Here is a 25,705-nt window from a genome sequence, read left to right on the forward strand (position 1 = left end):
TTTTAAGTTGTGGTATGTGCACATATGTTTGTGAATGTCCACATGTATATGTCAGGGAGCAATTGAAGATCAGCCTCCCATCCCCTCCTGGATCCTGAGGACTGAACTCAGGTCTTCTGGCTCAGTAGTAGTTGCCTCCACCTATCTAGCCCAAACCTGTACTATTAAAGCTATCAAATGGAGTTATATCTTCTGGTAAAAGTAAAAGTAGTTAATATCTGATTGCTCTCTATTGTGTAGCCCATTAAATCTCCAGTTCTACTCTTTAGATACTGCATATCCGTACTTTTGCTGAAAAAAAAAAATATTGTCACACTTATTTTCCCCCATATCAGATTCCAATGCTATATAGCACCAATTCTAAGCGAGACAATTGTAGTGGGCACATTACTCCTGAACAATGTTGAGTCCTGAATGAATAAATGAACAAGTTGAGTTGAGGCAAATTAAAATGTGAGGTTGGGATGACGGAGCACTGCTGTAAATGGTGGAAGAGTTGCAGGGCTCTTGACTCCCATCCACCACTCTCTGAGAATTTTGGTTTCACCACTTTGGTCTTGTTAGAATACTTAAGTACTTTTTGAGCATTTGCTCTTATGTGTCTTAAATTTGATCAGCAGTATTACAGCACCTGCTGTGTTTGAGGGAATGAAATTCTTCATCAGCATGCTTAGCAGTAGCTCAACTGATAGAAACACTTCACTTCATTCTCGAAATTCAACAGGGAATAGCTGGTTCTTAAAGAACATGAAGATATTGAAGGTGTTAGATACCTCCCTACACACTCACTCTCTCTCTCACACACACACACACACACACACACAGAGAGAGAGAGAGAGAGAGAGAGAGAGAGAGAGAGAGAGAGAATGCTTACATTACAGAGACTTTTTTCTCTTTTTTTTACATTTTGTAAATTCCTTTGCTTTTTGCATTAAGAGGTTTCTTTAAGTATTTTTCCCACTTAAATAATACATTGGAGAATTGTCAGCAGGCAGGTGAAGGTAAAAGATAAAGTGTAGACTTTCAGTAAAAAATTAGTATTATTCAATACTTATTATCAGGAGTCTCCAATCTATGAGGTACTATAAGCTGGCACCATTAAAAGTGCAGCCTGGTCCATGTTCTGCTGCAAGCAGTGCACATACAGAACAGAAGGATATAGAGTCAGGCCACCAAGAGACCAAGAAATCAGCAGAATAATTCTTATTCAGGTCTCTCAGTCAGTGTTTCATTGCTGTGAAGAGGCACCATGAGCACAATTTTTGTTTGTTTATTTGTTTCTCTTATTCATTACATCCCAACCTCAGCCTCCTTCCCCTCTACTCTGTCCAGTCATCTCCCATGTCTCCTCTCCCTGAAAGTCCACTCCTCCTTTACTTCCCTTCTTAGAAGAGTAGGCCACTCAGAGATAGCAAGTTACAATAAGACTAGGCATAAGGCTTCATATCAAGGTTAGGCAAAGAAACTCTGTAGGAGGAAATAGTCCCGGTATCAGGCAAAAGAGTGAGAGATATGTCCTACTCATACTGTTTGAAGTCCCACAAGAACACCAAGCTACACAATTTGTATAACATATATAACATATATGCAGAGGTTCTAACTCAGACCCATAAAGACTCCATGACTGTTGCTTTTGTCTATGTGAGGCCCTATTTTAATTGATTCTGTGGGGTGGATCACAGCAACACTAACAAAAGGGAACTTTTAACTGGAGCTTGCTTAAGGTTTCAGAGATTCAGTTCATTATCATCATGGTGGAAAGCATAGCAGCGTGCAAGCAGACATGATGTTGGAGAAGTCGCAGAGACATCTACATTCAGATTCACAGGAAGTGGGAAGAGATATGCCATGGGCTTGCTGTGGGCTTTTGAAACCTTAAAGATAACTTGAAGTGACACACTTCCTCTGACAAGGGTATGCTTCCAATCGTTTTTTAAAAAGTTCTACTCTTCATTCCAGGACACCCAGGGCTACACAGAGAAACCCTGTCTCAAAAACAAAACAAAACAAAACAAAACAAAAAAACAAAACAAAAACACTAAAAAATAAAAATAATAATAATAAAAAAGTTTTACTCTCTGATGAGTAAGTATTCCAATATATGATCTTATTGAGGTCATTCTTTTTTAAACCACCTCATCAGATAAAACATAACTGCAAGCATCTTATCTATGTCAGCATGAATGCAATTTGTACATTTCACATATTAATCATAATATTCGATGGCTATTTGTTCTGTGTTCCCAGTAACACCAATCATCACTAAGTCTTAGTTTATTTCTGTGCATTATTATGTGTTTTCTTTTTACTGTTCTTTCTGCTCTATTTTCTAGTAGAATAGACAGATCTCATGTGCTCTTAGGTCTGAGAAGGTACCAAGATGCTCAAACTTTATTCAAGTTTCCAGTATAAATTTTGCATTCTTTTGTTGTTCTAAAAGCTTTTGTATACTTTTAGAATCTTTTAAAGTGCTCCATCCAGGCACAAAGGGTTACCAAAGATGAATGGGTGCCTAATATGCACAAAAAATTATTTTCTTAGCAATTTTAGCATAATTTATATTTAGCTAGATACATTTAGCAAACTGTAATTTAACTATTAATTCTGAAATATCACAGGTATAGTTTTCATTTGGTAGAACATTTATTTTAAGTTAACATAATTTAAGCCCAATGAACTTTCTCCTTGGGACAATCATATATATAAGCACACTGTTTAAAAACTAACAAAGCATCTTCAAAACAAGACTGGTTTCTCCATGTGAAAAATACGAGTCTTGTTTGAGATCTTTAAAGCAAATTCTTTGCCATAGTGAGTTTTACCTTAAAATATTGCTCTGCAAATGTTACAGAAGGTGACACTAATGGCAGGTTGTACTCTCCACATCTGCAGCCATGGCCAAAAAAAGCACCTAGTATGATGTATTTTATTACTCACAAAGCTGGCACCTGAAGCCCAGGTCTTATATTTTTCCTGTTAAACTCTGTGTCCATATAGCAATATTTCATAGAAAGAAAAAGGCAGAGACACTGAAATAAACAAAAACAAGACAGAAACAGACTGAACACTCATTGTTTGATGTCTTAAAGACTTGGGAACCAAATGCAGCTTTGACTCACTGTTGGTGTCAGATTGACTCACTGCTGTGAGACTGGCTGAGTTCCAGGCTCTTGGTTCTGGGACTCCTGTCTTGCCCTGAAGTGTTGAAGATGATCCCAGGTAAGGCTGATGAAACAGCTGTGTGAGCACAGAGTGTTATCTGTAGCGATTCCAAGTCTAGCATGTGTTTTTACAACAACAACTTCTGCAAATTAGTTCACAAAATGGAATATTTGAAAGTCAATGACATTTGAAAACAGGGAAAACATGCTATTAACAGACATTTATTTAAGTTTGGTAAGGTAATATATACAGTCTTTTACTAAATAACATAAATGATGCTTCAGAAACTTCTAATTGAAAAAAAGAATAGGAATTTATATCGGATTAAGTTCTATAAAGCTTAACTTTGAGATAAGTTGTGGTTGAACCAAGGGCCTCATTGAGCTTCCCCATCTTGAGGAAGTAGCCTAAAAGCGATTTTAGGTTTTCCAGAGCAAAAATAGGTCAATTCCCAGCAAGCTTTGAGCCATCTAAATTCCAATACAGAGGGTGAGATGAACAAAGCAGAATTGGCATCTTCTTTTCTTGATGGATTATTCACCTGCACATTTGTATTTTTTCCACCAATATTACAAAAATAGTTTATATAACACTTTGAATTAATTGTTTCTCCATTCTAGGCATGTCAGTCAACGAGTCCATGATATCATATATTGCCTATTCTGACAACTGCTCTTAGCTCTCCAAAGTCTTTGAAAACATTTTCATGTCAAAATATTGCTAAGAACTATGTAAAAATACTACTGTAGAAGCCTAATATGTTTGCAGGTATTTTGTAGCCAGGAATCCTAATAAAATTGCTTCTGTTTGGTATTCAAATTACATGTAATACTTTCATAAAGAGGAAATCCGTATGTTTTCAGTGCCTCGCAAAACCATTTCAACAATGCATTTGTATACTGTGTAAGTAGAATGCAGGGATCCAGATGAAGAGGAGCAATGTTTATTAGTGGTAGGGTTCTTCTAGTACCAGATTAAGCAATTAATACGTTCTGTGGTTGACAACTGAGAGGCTGTTTTCTTTTCTTTATTTTTAAATTTTATTTAATCTTTTTTAACAACCCAGATTTTATCCCCCCTCCCAGTCCTCTCTCTGATTGTTCTATATCCCATACCTCTACCCCACCCCCCAAAAGGATGTCCTCAGCCCCCCCACCCCTGACCCCAACAAATCTGTCTACTTCCTGGGATTTCCAATCTCATAAGGTTAGGTACATCTTCTCTGACTGTGAGCAATACTTAGTTAGCCTCAGTGATAGTGTCAGAAGACTCGCCTTGAGCTAGATCCCACTTTGGGCCTGTCACTGGACCTCCTTTTCCTCTGGCTTTTCTCCATTTTTGTCCCTGAAGTCCTTTCAGACAGGAACAATTATGGGTCAAAGGTTTTGACTGTGGGATGGCAACCTCCTTTCTCACTTGATGCCGTCTTTCTGCTGGAGGTGGGCTCTACAAGTTCCTTCTCTCCACTGTAGGACCATTCATCTAATGTCCCTCCCTTTGAGTCCTGAGAGTCTCTCACCTCCCAGGTTTTTGGTACATTCGTGAGGGTCCCCTCACCTCCTACCTCCTGAGGTTGCCTGTTTCCTTTCTTTCTGCTGGCCCTCAGGGCTTCCGTTCTTTTCTTCTACTCAGTACCTGTTCATATTCCCATCTTCTCCCCCATGTCCCCTTTCCCACCTAGGTCCCTCCCTTCCTCTCCTCCCTCCTATGATAACATTTTTTTCTCCCTCCCAAGTGGGATTGAGGTGTCATCACTTGGGCCCTTTGGCTTGTTAACCCTTTTGAGTTCTGTGAACTGTATCTTGGGTATTCTGTACATTTGTTTGGCTAATATCCACTTATTAGTGAGTACATACTATGCATGTCCTTTAGGGTCTGAGACACCTCACTCAGGTTGATACAGAAAACGTGGTTCATTTACTCAATGTAATACTACTCAGCTACTAAGAACCAGGACATCCTGAGATTTCAGGCAAATGGATTGAACTAGAAAATATCATCCTGAGTGAGGTAACTGAGATCCAAGAGTCTGTTTGCTATGGACAAAAAAAAAATCAATATCAACACTCTAGTTCTCGAGTTTCAATTGTATATAGACTGTAAAATAGGAAAGAAGTGTGACTTCCGGCATTTGACTTTTGACATCTTATCTCAGCATTGTATAAAATCAGTGTAAATGGTTTTTTATATCGTCTAGGTGCACTAATATCTCAGCATCACTTCTGAAACATTCTTTATTCCATTTTATGGTTTGGCCTCCTATTCAGAAAAAGAAATGATTCCATAGTATTTCAGTCCTCAGAATTCCACTCACATGAAGCATTCATCAGAGATAAAGTGCAATGGCCTTAGGTGACACAGCTCTGGAGTTTATTTCCATCTCCATTTAATAACTAGGATTAGTTATTATTGTAAACTGTGTAAAACTCCTGAACTATGCAGAAGTTGCTTAAAACAATCTTTGAGCTTGTTCACGGTAATATTTTCTTATAGGAACTCAATATGTATTTTATAATAGTCAACATTTGGTGGATGTTTTATGATGCTTTGAATAGAAAGAGATTCAGAATCTTATTCTCTATGTATGTATTGTTTATGTATATGTAAAGTTTTTGTATGTATGTTTATGTATGCTTATGTATTTGTGTTTGTGTATGTGTTTGTGTATGTATGTATGTGTCTTTCAGTGTCTTTGTGTTTGTTTGTATGTATGTATGCATATATGTATGTGAATGTATTCATGTGTATTTGTGAATATGTATGTATGTTTTTGTATGAGAGAGAAAGAGAATCTGTTTGAGTCCTATAGACTCATGGCAGCTAAGAAGCCATTCTGAGAGTACCTTTCTAATACTTATCCTATCCCTCTCTCATGAAACAAATAAATAGATATAGATAGATAGATTCAAAACTTGAAAAAAATAATTTTATTTTCATCAAAAAACAACCTAACTAGTTTTCATGAAAACATTAGAATTGCTGTTTCTTCAAAGTACTTTTATGTAGATGCTAGGAAAATTTGAACTACATTTTTATTGTATTTAATTATAAGGACTCAACCATCATCTTAAGTTTGTCCCTTTTTCAGTTTTACTTATGGCTTTCAAACTTTTTTGAATTTCTGCACAGAGCCAAGTGAATGCTCTGTGTGAGCTCTAATAAATCAGCTATATCAAAGGAATGTAGTAATCTGCTCTACCTCAACTGAGCCCCACCTCCAGTCTTCATAGCTAGCATTAATATACATTGCATGTAGTTTAATATGAAAATATTCTTCTTGATAATATTTTCCATGGTAACACTGTATGCACATGAATACAAGGACCCAAACAGAACATACCATTCATAAGCACACCAAAAAATCTAGAATAGCTTTTTTCCTTATTCATATGCCAGCATACAGTATTCCTCTCCCTTAATTTTCTCAGGCCAAAGACTAAGATACTAAAGGCTACCCTAAAGACAAAAATACATAGAATATATTCAAACTACCCATCTTAAGCTAATCACTCCTTTTAACTTAACAAATAAAATGGGAAAAAAGAGAGCCATCTAAGGTTTCCTAATCCCCTGTCTTATAATTCTGTATTTTTATATGGCAACACGAGTTCCTGGGCCCATGCTTCTTACACTTGGAAGATGAGTATAGTAAACTCTAATAAATGTTCTTCTCTCAGAAAGTCCACTGTATAAAACCAGCAACTGTCGTAAAGTCATGCTGATCATTTCAAGGACCATGAAATAAGAATAGGTAATAGTTGATTTTCAGTTTGCTTGTTTATATGTTTTGGGGGGAGCACGTTAAAAATATAGGCCCTACATGGATTGGATGTGATGTATTTCAGTTCCCAAAACCTCTTTTCTTGAAATACACACACACACACACACACACACACACACACACACACACACACACACTCACTTTCTTGAGTATTGAATTAGTCCAACTGTTAACACATTGGGGATGAGTCTGGGTTTATTTAACATAGATCATATGCATATTCATCTTAGTTGACCTATCTAGTTAAATATTTTGCTGCTTTTTACTCACAAACACATCAGACATTCTTTCACTTTTATGTTAATTTAAATATGTTCCAAAAATGAAGCAGCCAATGACTAGAGAGATATCTTACTGGTTAAAAGTGCTCTTGTGGAGGAAATGAATTTTGTTCACAGCACCCATGTCAGGCCATTCAAAGCTACCTATTCCAGCTCTAGAGGATTTGATGCCATTTTCTTGCTTTGACATCACACACACACGATGCTTGTTCATACACAGAGACACATATACACATAAATAAAAGTATATTTAAAATTTTAAAGTCCTTAATAAATGTAGTAGCCATATTTGCCTAACATACATGAGACCATGTGCCTAATCCCAGCACTAGGTATGAACGAACAAATACCTAAATAAATAAGTTGATTTTTTTTCTTGATTTCTCTGCTTTTTTTTTTTTGTGGAATAATTTCATGCACATCTCATGAAAAAAATAGAATATATTTTTGTACCTGCATTTGTATTTACAAAAATATGTATTTATAGAAGTGTGAGGAATTATTCCTGGTTCCAGGCCCCCTTTATGCATATTCACTTCACTTGTTAGCTGTGCCCTTATCTCACTAACAGCCACTCCTTTTAAAGGAGGCCCCTCAACACCAATTCCTCCTGCAGAGCTCTGGTCCCAGAGGAGTCTGTTTGGAAAGATAGAAGCTCCCTTACTACTACAATTTAATTGAAGAAATAGCTCTTCTGCATCCCCTTCATGCCTATTACAACTTTAAAAATGTTTCCTTAGTTTATAAACCCTGTCCAAATGATCACGAATTCTCTTTCTTTGAGAGTTTGATTTATAAAATTACCTTCTGTTCTCCTGATAATCCATGTGCTCAGTTCACTTCCAGTTTTGTTTTAATTTTCTGCTGAAATAAACGTGATTCTATGTATACTCTTAAATACTTGTTCCCTTTTTATGCTCAATATTAGCCTAAAGTATCAATGTTCATTCAAATTTAAATGTGTTTTTAATATTTATGGGTTTTTTCTGTGTAGTTTTCTAAAACATTTAAGGTAATTCACACTTGCAATAGCCATTTCATTGCGCAGTTAATTTTTTTAAAAAATGAACTTTTATAAGCAGCTTTATGGTTTACTGTATGTCAGATATGAAGGATATAACAAATATTATTTAATGTAATTTTATGTATGAGGTTTCTTATCTCCATTTACTCTTACCATTATTATATGCTATTAATCTTTTATAATTTCTTTAGTCTGGAGCTTATAAAAATGATTTCTGGCCATTTAAATTTGCACCCCACTCTCATTTATTCATTGGGATGAATATCTATGAGTCTATCATGTATTTTGTCTAATTATGTTTCCGATTCAGTGAGCTGTCTGTTGGTATTCTTTGCTTTTCAAGTGGGCGTTTCTATTAATTAGACAAATTAGATTGGGAGGATTTGCATGAGTGGTTAGAATCTACAGAACTTAATGGGCTTTAAAACATATCACAATTTCTAAATTAAATAATTCTGCACACACTGTCAAATTGTATGCTTATTCAACTGTACTAAGACATATGCTGCTTCTCACAGCCTGTACTTCTGCAATGGAGTGTGATCGGAAAAAAAATACCATAGATTTCTCTGAGAGATCAGAGACTTTAGAGGATAGAGGGACTGTAGGAATAAAATACACTCTGAACAAATCACAGGTATAAAATGTAATGATGTGACTTGAAAGATAACTGGAATTTAAATAAAAATCTTGAATATGACAAATCAAAACTTGGTCTCAAGGTAACACACTATTCCAGTGGCATTCATGTGGGGGAGATTTGGAGACTGATGAAAGAAGATGTTATCTGTTTCTTCCCTTTGCTTCTAATATTTAAAACTGAGAGATGGAATTAAGCCTTGGGGATTTTCAGTATTAGAAAATGCCAGCCATCAGTATGAGTACATGACAGTGCTTTAGGGAAAATCTAGGTCTAGAAACCAGGTGCTCTGACTTGTGTGCCTCTGTGCTTTATAACCATCAAGCATTCTACCCTAAAGGCATTTTGTAGAATATGGACTGCATTGGAAAAGGAATGAAAAATAAGGTCTGAGAGAAGCCTGTAATTTCCACAAACTTACAATTTTTTTCTCTTTACTTGGGGTTCAGCAACAGAGGTAATAGTCAAAACAAGGCTCTAATATTTTTAGCTAAAAGATGCCAGATGAAACATAACTCTTCTCTTAGGAGAAAACACAAGTCTGTGTGTTTACTCACACACCAAACACATCATTCTGCCTCGCTACATGAAATACTTGGTGACGTCAGCACTAGAGCATCAATTCTGCTAAGAATAAGTTGTGCTAGGCGAGTAACAGTGCTGAGGCCACATCAGGGGAGCATCTGATGAAAGATTCCCAAAGCTCTTCCCAATGCCAAATGAATCTTATCAATGGGAATTCAGGAATTTCCTATTGTGTTAAGGTGTAAACTATAAAGCAATCGGCTTCTTGGTACACATGTATTCTAATGCATGCCTATGTCTCATTTTGCCTATTAAAAAGTATGTATGCTAAGGCAATTTGGGAAGTGGAGGTAGGAATGTAAAACATCTCCTCAAAAAATCCTATCATTTTGTGGTTATAAATCTTTTTTTGTCAATATAATGAAATTTAAAATTACCTAGAAGACAGCTTTTTGAGCATTTCTTGGAGGTTATTTCTAAAGGTGTTTAACTAAGGAAGGATTCCCACCTTTATGAGACAGTACCAGTCAATGAACTGAGACCCAAGACTGAACAAAAAGGAGAACAATGAGAAAAACAGCTAAGTATTTATTAGCTTCATCTTTCCCTTCTTATTGACTATGGATGCTATGTGTGCCTCCTCATGTGTGTACCACCATGCCATGATTGACTGCCCTCTCAAAGATGAGGAAAATCAACCTTCCTTCTTTTTTCCCCTCAAGATCATTCTTGCTAAGTATTACAAAGCAACAAGAAAAGTAACCCAGTCATGACACGTATATGCCAATTTCTATTTTAAGTTTTCAAGACACATTAAAAATCAATATAGTTTAAATGTACAAAGAAATACTAAGTTGTAGAAGATAAAAATTAATTTTAAAGTGAAGCAATAGTGATAAGCATGTACTCTCCAAATCAAGAGGATTATTTCTTGTGTACTATATTTAACTCAAATCTGTACCAGTGCTATTTCTAACTAAGATAGGTTAAGTACAACCCCACTAAATGTGTCTATAAATCTCTGGATAGAATAAGCATTGATATTTTTGAAGTCCATCAAAAGCAAATTCAGACAGGTATATTAGAGAAAAAAAAAAACAAGAATTTGAGGGAGCATCCAAGTGGAAAAAGATTCGCTCCCCCCTCCTTATTCTTCTGTTAGGTTACAAAAAAAATTCAAATGAATCTTGAGATGCACAAAAATTCACTTAGTGCATAAGAAAAGGCACCAAACACCACTCCTTGTTTCTCTTCTCTTCTGCAAAAGGAATCGCAGATAGGTAAAAAAAAAAAAAAAAAAAAAAAAAAAAAAACAATTAAAATAATACATTAGGACTTTTAAAATGTACTCTCCAAATCAAGATTATTTCCTCTACTTCCTCATTTCTTAAAGTTTCATACACATGTAATCATACCTGTGAACAGCCACCTCTCACAATATTGTGTTTTCACATATTATTTCTTTTCTGCTCTGTTCTAAAGTCAGTTCAACATCAACAAAGGTAGATATATTCCATGAGCATAAACCTCAAAGACGACAAGCCTGTTTGTTTATTCAAAGGAACTTGAAACAGCATGGGAAGAAACTAAATTGATTTTCATTACTCAGCATCTTCTCTTTCTCTCAAAAGCAATCATTGCTTGGGTGAGGTCTTTGAGAAGGTGGTGGTGTATTTTGATTTTTAGTCTTCTTAGGCATTTTGATTGCATTTAGAATCACCTGTTTTAGAAATTAAAATTCAAAAAATTAAAATATATCATTTCCTCTCTTCTTAAGTCCCTTTTCTCTATTGCTTCCAATGTCCCTCACCCCTGGCCGCTCTTTCTGAAATTGACATCCTCTTTTTATTTGTGTGTTATAGTTATACACACAGGGGACACAAATTCATCCTACTGAGTCTATTTAGTGTGTCTTGGCTTGTGTGTATACGATGTTATGACTAAGCAGTCTGAATTGGATAACACATTGTGAGCTTATCCTGGAACAGGAGAATTCTCCCCTTTTCATCAGTCACTAGCTACTTGTAGCTGAGGGTTGGAAGCCTATCCAATTTCCCCTCCTTCATTAGCATATCTATTAGTGATGTTGTTGTTGTAGCTGCTGTTGTTGTTGTCATCCTCGGTGGTGGTGGTGGCAATGGTGGTGGTGTCTGTCTATGTGTGTTTGTTTCTATGTGTCTGTATGTGTGTGGATTTAGTGTTGTTTCTATGTGTATTTAGGACTCATCCCTGAGGAAGACTCGGACTTCTTGTCTCATCAGACAATAATTGGCTATAGTTCTTTATTTAGGGCCTTATGAGGTTTCTCCCATCCATGCTAAAATGATAACCAGTATTGTAGTTATATGAACCTAATTTAGTCAGTCATATTGTCAAGATTCAATGGATACAGCTTTCTGTCATATATAGAAGATGTATCTCACAACAGACATCCTAGTCTTTGGGTTTATATAACTTTCTTTCCCTCTCTTTTGTGATGTTTTCTGAGCCTTAGATGTAGCTGTCAAGTTGTAGACAGATAGAGTACTTTTGGGCAACACCTCTGCATTTTGAAGAGGTGTGGACTTTTGTAGTGGATTCAATGTGTTGGTAAGAGAAACTACTTTGATGAGGAATGACAGTTAAAATTACCTATAAGTATAAAATGCATTTAAAATAAAGTTAGAAAGTGTGCTCATTTAAGAAAGTGGTAGTAGCAGGTTCCCCTCTAGTTTTTATAATTTCATAAGGTAGGAATAATTAGCTAGATTTACAGTATCAAGTCACAGATTATCTCATACTGAATAGAACTTAAATCCAGGTAGCCAGTGTTTTGTTTTGTTTTTTTAATTCCTAAGATAACACAGACACTACAATATTCTTGGAGATTGTCTGCCATGATGGACATTCTGGTTTCTACCCTTCTGATTGTGTGAGATTATTGATTGCTTTTTCTCCTGACTAACTTCATAGCACTTTCAGGTATTATTAGAGCTGGATCTCAGAGAGGAAGCTATCAGGGCAATGCCAGCTTCATTCTTTCAAGTCCTGGGTTTGAAGGGCATAGTGTGCTCAGCACTGGGTTCTTCTTACCTTCAAGTTCTAAGAGGCAACTAAAAGCCTTATTGTATTTGTAGTCTCTGGACTTTCCTGATAAATAACTTGACTGCAGTTTGTTTCATACCTACCACTGAGGTTTTTTATAGAGTCTATGGGTCTTGGGGAAGAATTATCACCCCAAGTGGCATAAGAAAATTATACATATGTGTATACACACACACACACACACACACACACACACACACACACACACACACACATATGTATATATGTCTTATTCAAATACTATTAGCATTATTTCTTTATTCTTTCCAGCCCCTAGTTAAAGTGTTCCCCTATCCTTTTCTCCTTTTTTACCCTCATAGCATATATATCTTGCTATCCTCCTTTCTAGACTACCCTCTCCCCAATGCAGTATTGTTTCTTTTCCCTGGTTTCTATGGATACTCCAGGTTATATGCATACATTTGAATATTTAGATTAAGAATTACAAAGGAGAGAGAACATGCAGCATTGTCTTTCTGAATCTGGGTAACTTTACTCAGTGAAATATTTTCTAGTTCTGGTTATATACCAGAAAAATTCATGATTTTATTTTTCTTTACAGCTAAATATAATTCAAATGCATGTATGTTCCACCTTTTCATTGTCCATTAATCAGTTGAATTACATGTAGTTGCATCCATTTCACCTATTGTACATAGAATGGCAAATAACCTAGCTGAGCAAATATTTGTGGAGTAGGATGTTTAGTCTTGTGGGGTGCCACGGACCACTTCTAGCTTTTTGGGATTTCCTCACACTGAATTCCAAAGTGGTGGTACCAGGTTGCAGCCCAACAAAAGTGAAGGGGGGGGAGGTTGTTCCATTTATCTCTTATCCCTGTAGCATTGGTTACCAGTTGCTTTCTTGTTCATAGCAATTCTGACTGCAGTAAGATGAAATCTCAATGTAGTTTTACTTTGCATTTCCACATTTGTTAAGAACATAATTGAGCATTTTAAAAGATATTTCTTAGTTGTGGACTTTCTAATTTCTCTTTTTAGAACTCCCTCTACAGATCCAAAGCTAATTTCTTAATTGGGGAGCTTGATTTCTTAAAACTTTGCCCCTGAAGTTCTTTGAACGTTTTAGATAGTATCCCTCTATTGGATGTGTAGTTAACAGTCTCCCTCTCATTCTGGGAGCCTCCCTTTCACTAAATTGCTTGTTTCATTTTCTTTACAGAAGCTTTTTAGTTTTATGAGTTCCCATTCATCAATCCATGGTCCTAATTCATCAGCAAATTGAATCCTATTCAGAAAGCCCTTTTCTATAGCTTTAGGTTATGTGGTCCTGACTATATTTTTTTCTAGCAGTTTCACGATTTCAAGTCTCACATTCAAATCTCTGATTTATTCGAAGTTGGAGTTTTGTATGGTAACTATAACTCTGATTTCACTTTTCTAAATGTGGACATTCAGATTCTCTAGCACCATTTATTGAAGATGCTGTGTTTGTTTGTTTGTTTGTTTGTTTGTTTCTCATGTGCAGTCAAGTCTCAGGTGATTGTAGTTCAGGCATAGAAACTGAAGTCTGAAACAGTATTTTTGGGCAAAGAACATTTATAAATTTAAAATAGCAGTGACTACATAATTATATACACAATTTTAAATCACAGAAAATATTAGAAAAATGCAAGTCAGTTTTATCAACAGGAATATACAACTTGATAAAAATTTTGACATAAAAAATTTAGTTATATTTATTTTATGCCGACAACTATAATAAAAGACACATTTTAAGTGCTTCTAATCCCAAGGAGAAAGCCAGCAATAAACTTATGCCTCTCATTCTTAAATATAGCATATATTCCATGATATGTCAGCTGACTGGAATCTTTTCTGTCTATAGTTCAAGACTTCTAAAAACGAATCAAAGACCATGTAATAATCCTCGCTATTTCTCTACCAGTGAATATGTATCATCACATTCATATTAATTCTTCAGAACATCAGAATTTGCCAGGCAGTGGTGGTGCACACCTTTAATCCCAGCACTTGGGAGGCAGAGGCAGGCAGATTTCTGAGTTCAAGGTCGGTCTGGTCTACAGAGTGAGTTCAGGACAGCCAGGGCTATACAGAGAAACCCTGTCTTGAAAAACAAACAAAACAAAAGAATATCAGAATTTGAATTTCAATTTCATAATTTTCAGTACTATTTGGAATGTAGAAAAATCAACTAATACTTAAATTACAACTTCTATTGGTAACTACAGCAATCTTTTGACGTGTTAATATGGTTAAGCTAGGTTCCCATGTTATTCTGTTTAAGTAATTATTAATATGTTTAGGCAGAAACCATTTCAAAGTAGAGCTAAATTTTGCTAAAAAAAAAAAAAAAAAAAAAAAAAAAAAAAAAAAAAAAAGGGCACCAAGTGGAGGGATGGGGTTGCCATCCTACAGTCAGAAACTCTGACCCAGAATTGTTCCTGTCTAAAAGAACTACAGGGATAAAAATGGAAATGAGGTAGAGGGAAAGGAGATCCAGTGACCAGTCCAAATGGGGATCCATCTCAAGGAGAGTTTCAAAGCCTGACACTATTACTGATGCTATGGTGTGTTTAGAGACAGGAGCCTAGCATGGCTGTCTTCTCGGAGGCCCAACAAGTAGCTGAAATAGTCAGATATAGATACTTATAATCTCAACCAATGGACTGAAGTCAGATACCCCTATGGTTGAATTAGGGAAAGGCTGGAAGAGCTGAGCAGGAGAGTGACCCCATAGGAAGACCAACAGTTTCAATTAACCTAGACCCCTGAGATCTCCCAGACACTGAGCCACCAACCAAGCAGCATACAAGAGCTGGTCCAGGGACCCTGACACATATACAGCAGAGCAGTGCCAGGTCTGGCTGCAGTGAGAAAAGAAGCACCCCAGGAGTGGGGAGACCTATCTGGTTTGAAGTGGTAGGGTGGGGTTGGGGTGGAGGTGGGTACATCCTTTTGGAGACAGAGAGGAGAAGGAATGGAATGAGGAACTGTGGAAGGGCAGGGCAGACCTGGAGCGGGGTAATAACTGGACTGACTGAAAAAATATAAAAGTAATAAGAACAAAAACCAAGAACAAAACAAAAAAACCAAGAAAACAAAAAAACAATGAAAGTGACCATTCTTTCATAAGTAAATATCAAGTAAACAATGGATGTTTCATTAAACTCTATTAAACTGAGAAAAATTCTAACTTCCTGGACATCAGCTTCACCCTTACTCTAACAGCCCAGCTTGCACTTGTGTATGCCCTATTCTACAACCTTCAGACAGTTATTTTTTGCAAACACATCCTAATGTCAACATCTTCTTTGTGATAAATGTGCTAATTTGTATAGTGACTATTCTGTTTATTTTGTTTAATCTTCACAGAATAATGATACAATTACCTGGATTTTGACAATAAAGAACAAAATATAAACAAATGATGTGAAATTTAAAATAATAAACTTACTTTCTACCTCGGTGAAAAATAATACCTTAGAAATTAATTAAACTAGGAGATTGTAAGTCATTACTACTTGAGATCCTTCTGGTTTGTGGAATGTTTATTATGTCTTCAGTGTGGTTTTTCTTAAGACTGTTTTAGCTTGTGAAGTTTTACTTAATTTTGTATTTGGTGTTTTAATGATTTTATATAAGGTCCTACTATAATTATGCTGTATAAGTAATAGTGAAGAGAGAATGAACTTTTCTTATTGCACAATTTTAAGTGGTTCATGAATTTTCTCTTAAGTCAATAATGGCAGAAAATAGAGATATATTTTGTCCTCCAAAAGAAAAATCCAACACTCTTTATTTGTTTCTCAACTCTACTATACAGTCAAACATATCTGAGTATATTCAAAGCCCTGTTCATAAAATGACCCTTAGGATTTTAACCAGAGATATTTCAGAAGTCTCTGTGCATATCTTACATATGCACAGACTACACTGATGCCTCAATGCCGACTATTTCAGATGTGACAGTGCAATGTGTTTTATCCATCCTTAACTCCTAAGCACTTTAAAATTGATAGTAGAACATTCTAATAAATTTCTTCCTTTTAGTAACTTGAATTATCCTTATTTTCACTACATTTTTAAAATGCTTTCCACCCTAAGGAAATCTTTGAAAGTTATATTCTGCTGAAAATAATCCTATTTGTTAGATAAAAGTTGATTCATTCCTCAGCATATTGGGAGCATGTGTCTCAGAAGGATAATTCCAATCTGTGCTGATAAAGGAAGAAGTAACGTGAGACTCCTTATTTCTGAATTGTTTTTCCCATGCTAATAGTATTTTTAGAAAGTTTCTAGGATGAAAGCTTTATACAGTTTTTCTCATCTTAATTTTCATAAACTATGTGTCTGATATGCTGGAGTAATGACATTTGATGAGGCCTTGAAAGTCCAGAGATTTTCTTACAAAGTTCAAAATGATCATTGAGATCAATTTTAGAGGGCATCAAGAGAGCTGTATGAATAAATCATGTGATGTTATTGATAGTCTTAAAGCTATTGAATATAAGCGTTAATTTCTAGATTTTCAATATTATTGTCCCACTGTCATCAATACTGGATTATACTATTTTATAAACAAAGAACTACCATTTTGCTCAGTTATTTATAATTAAGTGGTATCTCTAGGTTACTATTTGTTTACTTTGGGGGCTGAGACAGATGTTCTTACTAACATCATGAAGAAGAAATCGATTTGTAAGCTAGCAAAATTTGTCATGCAACCCTATAGCTTCAAGGATTTTAAGTATAGCCAGAAGCATTCTCTTCAGTTAAAGTCAGTGGGATAAATTTGTTGTTGCTTTCAGGGACAACAGACTTTCAGAGTACAGGAGTTCAGAGGACATTAACTGTTTTTCATTTTCATTGTATCATTTTCAGAAAGTAGATGTAGGAAAGAACACGGGAGACATGAAAATGCGTATTACAAAATTGTCAGAGAGTTTTTCCTTCAAATACCATTAGGTTTTTTTTTTCTTTTTGTTAATGCACTATATAGCCGACAAGGTCTTTTAACATTAGTTTTCAATTATAAATGATAGATAAAACTAGCAAGGATAAAAATTGTTTCCTCTTCTAGCCCCTCATCTATAAGCTACCACAGACAAGGGATGATTTTTATTTCAAAACCCGTATGCTCGTTGTTGTTGAAGAAGGTGACATAGATGTACAATCAAACCAAGAAATGTATTGAAAGTAGACATATCATTCATATCAGGTAAGGTTTACAGGAATCATATTTTAATTGAAGCTTAAAACTCTTATGAGAACTGCATAGGTTAAAGAGATGAAAAGTGATAGTTTCCTTTGACATAGTGTTTACAAGCACAATCTTCTATAATATATTAGGATATTTTTTAATTTTTTTTTTTTTTTTTTTTTTTTTTTGGTTTTTCGAGACAGGGTTTCTCTGTATATCCCTGGCTGTCCTGGAACTCACTCTGTAGACCAGGCTGGCCTTGAACTCAGAAATCCACCTGCCTCTGCCTCCCAAGTGCTGGGATTAAAGGAGTGCGCCACCACTGCCCAGCCTTTGGGATGCACATTTTATACAGTAGGGTTCAGTGACATCTATGAATAACCATGAAATAATTGCCTTTCTAATGGCTCTCAAAACCAAAATGTGGATCTGGGTTTTGACACTACTCCTTCCAAGTTAAATAAGAACTCCATAGTAAATTCACACTCCTAAACTGTGCAGGTAGGACACCAGATAAATCATAAAAAAACCATATTTTTGAAGGCATACACAAGCAGTAGGTGGAAAGCAGACCAAGGAGACAAAAATTTAGAGAAAATATTACATGGTAAACAGAAATTTCAGTTGTCTTTCTGTGAGGATGACTCTTTGGGGTGTGGTCCAGAACAGAATATCTTTGTTCTTTCAAAAGAGATAGTTGGTTATATTTTGAAGGGTATAACCCAACAGAAGTTTGAGGTTTCACCCAGGACTGTAGACTTACACTGTTCTAAACTTTTAAACAATTTCTACCCTAATTGTGTAACTTATGTTACAGAAGGTCAAAGAAATTGGCTGAAGAACTGTTATGACTTGCATAGCTTAGGAATAGACCCAACTGGGTGATGGGTAATGAGGAAAAAACAGACTCATAGACTGACCAATAAGCTAGGAGCAGGTTGGCTGATGTTCTCTGATGGAGATGTACAAATATCCCAGAAACTCAACTGGTTATTTGGGGCTTATTCTATGCAGCTGAATGAGGTAAGAGGGCTGTTAACTAGTCTAAATTGGAGGTATCTGTAGGGAAACAGTCTCAGGTTGTAGGAATCCATCCAGGAGGAGGAACCTGCAAGCGATACTTGTTCATACACTGGTTTTTGGTAAAGCTCTGTGCCACTCATCACCGTTCCTATTTGGATCAGGGGAAAGATTTGCAATTCCTCTGGGCTTCATATGGGGAATGCCTTGGCATTTCTGAGTGTTTGAAGTATTGGGGTTTTTAAAATGACTGTGCTCATGACAATAATACAGATTCACTCAGGAATTCATTCCCCACAAAGAATCAAGAGGCATATGTACTGGAAAATCAGAGCAGAGATACTGATGTTGGAAGAAATTGCCCTAAGGTCACATTTCTGATGTATCTGAAGAGAGCATTAATTTGATCCTGGCTATATACCAAGATCATTTCTTTCTGGAAACATTTTCCCATTAAAGTTATGACAAAAGGCAAAGTTTGTATTTGGCACTAGGTAGAGAGTTTTGGGAAACTAAGAAAAAACAAAGATAGCACAGGCACACAAATAGCCTCCCTCTTGAGATATTTGCAAAACATGAGGTGCAGAGGACAAGGTCAAGCTGAAAATCTCCAGGAGGCACACAGGCTGCCATCTCCCTGTAGAAAATGGAAATGTTTCTCAAGCCTTAATGAAAAGATGTTTTGATTGTACGTTTACAAAGTAGAGGAAAGTATCTTACCCAATAACGTGCAGTTTTAATTTGCTTCATTTCTGAATGGATTAAAGTAAATTGCTCCTCTACTAATTTGCCTGACACCTCTGTGGTGTAAAGCAAACTCTAAAGCCTGACATCATATAATATTTTTATTTTACGTTTATTTAAGTTGGTGAACAGGTAAGTACAACGGTGTAGGTATGTTAGGTCAGTGGACACCTTATGAGAGTTGATTCTCACTTTCCACCTTGGTTCTAGGGATCTATCTCAAGTTGTCAGGCTTGGTGCCACATACCCTTACTTGCTGAGCCATATTTCCAGATATAGTATTTATAGATATTATGTGAAATATCCATCAGGCAAATCACAAGGCATGTATAGATACATGTATAGAATATAAAATCAGATTTTTGGGTGACCCCATGTTGGGATCAAAATAAGTAATCTTAAAGTGACGGTTTAATACTTTAAAAACTGAAAAACAAAAGAGAATTTAAAATATATGGTTCGATAGTTGAGTCATATTATTGAATAATGAAGAAAATACATGTTTTTAAGTGGGTAGATAATAAAAAGACATAATTTTTGAAATAGCAATAATAGTATAATGATAAATGACGTATCAAAATAAAACTAAGAAGGATGCCATTGACTTCATACTTTTAAAATGTACAAATAATTGTTAATATGCAATTACATGCTTACCAAAATATTTTTCAAAAACAAACATAAATTGAATATGTTTTTAGCAAATAAAGCTCTAGAACTCTTTATTCAATTGATATTTGCAAATGCACAAAAGAAAAGTATCAAGTTAAAATTTTATTTTAAATACATAAAAATAATTAAGAACATTATCTATAGTAATTACTATACAAAATATTATTCTGATTGTGGAAACTTATTATGTAAAAATAGACTTAAAATTCCTTAAAATTATACTACAAACAAGAGAGCAGGATCCTTGAAAGCATTCTAAGATGAATATACTAAAGGGAAGGGAGATTATTAATGCTATCATACAAGTAAAATTTTAATTTGGAAACATTAAAAGAATAATAAGAATGTATAATTTAAAAAAATCATATGGAAAGGAATCGGAGGCATACTAGTGTAAGTTTATATGAATACAAGAAAAGAAAACCTGTAGGAGATGTTCCCTAATTGTTTGATTGAGTCAATGGAGACAACAGAAGCTAATCACTGAGTGAAGAATAAGGAGTGATTTCCAGGCCAGACGGGAAGAGAAGCGGATGTAGAAAGGACTAAGAATTTGAACCAGGCTGTAGAGTGGAGAAGACACACAGACATATAGGTGTTAGGGACCAATAGTTTGTGGCTTCTGCCATGGGCTTTGGACAAGGAGGATGGGGCAGGATACTTTTCACCCAGCCATTGAGTTATCTAGTCAGTATTAAAATAATAAAACTCTTTAGTGTTTTCTTTCCATGGGGCTAAAGAGGACAGGAGAAGAAAGCTGGCTGTTGGGTGAGTGGTCACTAGCGATTGGTAGCTCCAAGCTTTCTCAGGAGGGACAGTTGTTGGACAGTTTAGTAAGCCAGACAGAAGAAAATGCGGGTAATACGGCAGCTGCTGTTCTCGGAGCCTAGCTGGGAACTCGGTAAAAGGTTTGCTAGTCGTGGGATCTGCGTAGACAACAATCAACCGCTGATTCTAGAGCCTGGCCAGAACAAACGTGTTTGTTTAAAATTACACACAACAAAAAACTAAGAAATAAAGAAGATACTGAAAAAGACAACAGCAAATGATACTTGTAGCTTAAAGTGCATAAGCATTATAAATAGGCACTGTAACGAAAATAGTTTACTAGTTATATAGCTATAAAGTAACAACTTTCTTCTTTAAAGCATACTATGAATACAAGGAAATGTTGAAAATGTATATATCTGTATGTATCTATATATCATCTCTATCTCTATATCTATCTATCTATCTATCTATCTATCTATCGGATATTTGTAGCATTTGTTGACAGTTCATTATGTATGTATACATATAATGCATTTAGAGAGAAATGTATAAATACATATTGTAATTCTGAGATAGCCTACTTTCATTAATTTAAAAGTGGAGGCTTGTTCAATACACAAATGATTCAATATCATTACTGTTGCATGGCCCTTTTGTATAACCCAGTAGATCTTATCTTTGCTGTAGTCCTTTGTGTCACTGCAGTTTTCTCTCAACCTACAGTGAATGTGTCAACCCCAAGCCACTCTAAGAGCTTCTCACATAGAGGTCGCTTTTACAAACTCAAGATGCTAGTGTAATGTCATCAAAACATTTTATTTTATCTCTTTAAGTGAGAGATTTGCTCTCCTAGGACTCACTTGAGGTTTCTAATTATGGTCCTTTTAAAGTGGTATAGCAGGTACTGCCTTCAGAAAGTTCCAATGAATTGCAATATTTTTTATTTCTCATTGGTCCACAGGACTCCAGGCCTACAACAGATAGTATCCATATTAGTAGTTCCACCTGTGATGGTTTTCACTAACTCTCCTTCCTCAAGTCTTAATCTTACATTGTAAGTTTTCAGTTAGGAGGGGCAACAGAAAATCTAGAAGGAGATCCCCTGGCCACACTAACTGACATTCTAATGAAAATAAACAACACTCCTTCCCCTGTAACAGTGAATTTACAGCATCATATTCCTTATAATTCAGTCTGGAGATGATTTGAGTAATCAGAAAAGATTTATATGTTTTGGACAATGTATTTACTGGGCATCCTATTAAGGATTTTTAAACTTCCCACTTTTTCCTCTTAGAAACTGTCTAGATCTTTAAATACCCTGAGAAATGTTTTTATTATGTCTGAATTTTTTTATGTGAAGAGGCTTTATTATATGGATACTTTATTTGAAGCAAATGTAAAGACAATGTATCTTAGCACACCATTCCTTCACTGCTACATCACAAACAGAATTCGCATTCCTGAGTTTGTAGGGAAACTCATACCTGCTTTTGGCAACGCTATTAAGAGTATTTAACCTACTTTTGGATGACTTTAAGAGTTTAAATAAAGTTCTCCTTCAAGTAGTCTTCCTCCCACAGTACATTGTCGCTCTTGAGAACAGTATAATTAGCTTGTGTATCTGGTATGTGTGACTTTAGTATTAGTGTAGTTTATAAGAAACTAAAAAGAGGCTTGTCTCTAAACAACCAGATAGTCCCAGGATGCTATATTAGGCAAGATGCTCTGCCAAGAACACAAAGAAATAGAACAGAAGAGCCAACAATACACCTGTTTCTTTCTAGAGTGAAGAAATGGGGAGTTAAGTAATTTGTCCTAGATCACAATGTCTGTCAGGGGCAGAAGCAGCACTGGACCCAGGGGCTTATGTCTCTGCGATGATGTATTGCCTCCCTAGGATTCTGTTCACCAATCTAGTTATAAGCAAGAAATACTAAATGGCTGCTTTTGACTCTCTTACTGAATTTTTTGTACATATTATAAGCCTTTTTCCATATCTGTGAATGAAGTTGTAATATAATCCCATTTAAAGTTATGCCATAACTAATTATAATAACCTAATTTAAATATTATTATATTAAGATGTTTATATTAATACGTATTAATGTGTATTAATTGACAGTCAATGTGTTTGTTGCTGACCTATTCTATATGTGTACTACACACAAAGTCACATGTGTATGCATTTTGCTTTAACTCAGTGTTTATTTCAAACATAATCCTAAAAATAGAATCACAGGAGCCAAGAGCAAAGTTAAAAGTCTCTACTAATTAACAATATAATCTCCATGCGTCTTTATATCTAAAGCCTTAAAAATAATGGTTATTCTTACAGAAAGTGCTCTGTGTAATTTTCCTATTTGAAAGATCAAAAGGGAGATGGTAAGATCTGCACAAATCCAAAGTAAGCAAAGCATTTCTGTTTTTAACTTACTAATTTTACTTCTGATATGAAAGTACTTGAATTTAGTCTGCTCACATCAACAGAGTGGGAGATAACGCCACCTGTTCTATTAGTGAACAGGTAATATTAAATCTAACCAGAAAATCAAGATGGCATGTAAATTATAAGTCAATAGAATATTTAAGTTAATATCTGTTACTTATAATTACCTAATAAAAGGTTGTCTTCCAAAAAAAAAAGTGCCAGTGGTAGAGAACAAGATTTTAGTCATCTAATAATCTCAGAGAAAAACAGTATCCAAATTCTGCAAATGGTAATATAAGATATGTATATATTTGCATATTCTAATGGCTCTAAATTTTCTTTTTGTCTTTCTTGTGTCATAAACTATGTTTGACAAAATAAGTAGACATTGAAAATGTGATATTTTTAGCTCTGCCACCATTTTTCTATGAAATGGATGATAGAGAAAAAGAAAACTGGCATGTGAAAGTGCAGACAAGGGTAAACCTTTCTTGTTTGGTGGTAGCTGCATTGGGTACTGCAGAGTTAACCCTTTACCTTGAGTTGCATAGACACCAAAAAATTATCTTTACATTTTCTTTGTTCTTATACATAAACTTAGAAATTATAGTAATGTTTAATAATCTTACCCTCCATAATTGCACTTGTTACATACAATCTTTCTAGAACAAAAGGATCCTCCTTTGAGCTCTAAAGTTAAACCCTCATACTCTACTCTCCTACAGCCCCCACTGACACAGGTCTGTATTTCACAGCTCTACCCTGATCTTGCCCAAACATTTCATGTTTGAAGCCATTCTTCACCTAGAATAATGGGTTTTCATATCTATATAACTTATAAGTGGTAGAGTTTTCATCCTATGCATTAAGTCCATGACAAAAATTACCTAGACTAAAAGTTTTGTTTCTTACACATAAAATTCAAAATGGTTATTACATTAAGCGTAATAATATATAGAAGCTGTTTATATGAGCTTATTGAAAATTTTACTATATATTTAAATTAACTTTTCTGCTCTTTCTAGTATCTAATTTGTATTTTGGAGTTATTCTCAACAATTAAAAATTGAGTTTATGGCCGGGCAGTGGTGGCGCACGCCTTTAATCCCAGCACTTGGGAGGCAGAGGCAGGCGGATTTCTGAGTTCGAGGCCAGCCTGGTCTACAGAGTGAGTTCCAGGACAGCCAGAACTACACAGAGAAACTCTGTCTCGAAAAACAAAACAAAAAAAAAGTTGAGTTTATTATTTTCAATAGTTTTTTTTTTAATTTAAAATATCTTCTAATCTGGAAATTGATTAAAGTAATAATTACCAATAAACTCTAAGATGTACTAGACCATTAAACCTGGCAATTTTCTTTCAATTATCAGTTACTGTCCATAACCCATGAAGAAAGCAATGTATGTCTATGGTGTTTTGTAGTTTAGCTGACAGTATGTCCAGGTATGCCTCGCTAGAAAGCAATGCAGCTTAAGTTCTTGTAGGGTTTCAAGCTTTTACATTCCTCAAAGTCCTAGAGAGTCTACTCCCTCTGTTTTTCTTCAAGCTCTGACAATCAGCCAGCAATCTCAGCAGAACTGCAGTGATTTGCTTCCATATGAAGACATGAAGGTCACAATCATATCCCCACAGTCATCATCAAATACCGAATTTAAATTTATGATGAAATTGAGGAAGCTTTCCTGATATCTTTTCACAAATCATACTGATCCATTTTCTCTCATAGCCAATGCTTTCTTATGGTAGAAATATCTAATTTTACCATTTGTAATTCCTTTTTGGACTTTTCCAACATTTTTCTCAACAGAGATGATTTTAACAATATTTATAAATTATAAGTTGAATGAATGAAAAAACTAGTATGATTTGAATAACTTAATAACTTGGATTTTATTTTTTCCTGTGAGTTATAAATGGTTTTCTTCTGTTCAAAAACACTTTTATTTTTCTTCCAAGTTCAATGACTTGCTTTTGAAGCAAAAGAGGTTTGTAAAATGCAGTTAGACTCAAGTGGTTAGGAACTACAATGATTACATTTCCAGCACAGTACAGTGATTATAGCTCAATAATTACAATAGTTTAGAGAAACTTGGAGATCAAGATGTGCTGTACTATGTTTGGATTAAAGAATCATGGGGTTTTAGGGGTTTAATGACGTTTCCTTCACAAATAACTCATTTTCTCATTGTGTCCACTTCACAAAAGCCCAGTTATGTTATAGTAAGGATTATAAATCAGGGATCATTTTCCATTTATTTATTTATTTATTTATTTATTTATTTATTTATTCATTTGCATCGCAATCACAGCCCCTTCCCTCCTCTCCCAGTCCCACCCCCACAAACCCCTCCGCCTTTACCCCCTTGCCTTTTCTAAGAAGAAAAG

Source organism: Arvicanthis niloticus, chromosome 2 (genome assembly GCF_011762505.2).
Source record: "Arvicanthis niloticus isolate mArvNil1 chromosome 2, mArvNil1.pat.X, whole genome shotgun sequence".
Lineage (NCBI taxonomy): Eukaryota > Metazoa > Chordata > Mammalia > Rodentia > Muridae > Arvicanthis > Arvicanthis niloticus.